Source organism: Eimeria mitis, genomic scaffold (assembly GCF_000499745.2).
Source record: "Eimeria mitis Houghton genomic scaffold, Emh_scaff4048, whole genome shotgun sequence".
Taxonomy (NCBI): Eukaryota; Apicomplexa; class Conoidasida; order Eucoccidiorida; family Eimeriidae; genus Eimeria; species Eimeria mitis.
In genome coordinates, this window is record NW_013572379.1 from 4091 (window position 1) to 4397 (window position 307).

The window sequence follows — 307 nt, forward strand, 5'->3', positions numbered from 1 at the left end:
CCCTTTTTTTTTTTTTTTTTTTTTTTTTTTAAACTAACAAGAGAAACAAAAGAGAAGGAGAGAGAATACAGTGATAGAAAAAAGAGAGAAATAACAACAACGAATTCTATATCATCATGGCTTCGTCTAAGAAAATAGAAGAGCTAAGACAAGCAGCAAGAGCAGCAGGGCTCTCAGCAGCTGAAGAAAAATTTGTTTGCTTCGATTGGAGTGCAAGCCAAGAGTGGCAAGAATACCTCGCCAGCCTCTATCCAACTCCCCCACTAAATAAACTCCTCAAGTGGAAAAAAAAATTCTACAAAACGCA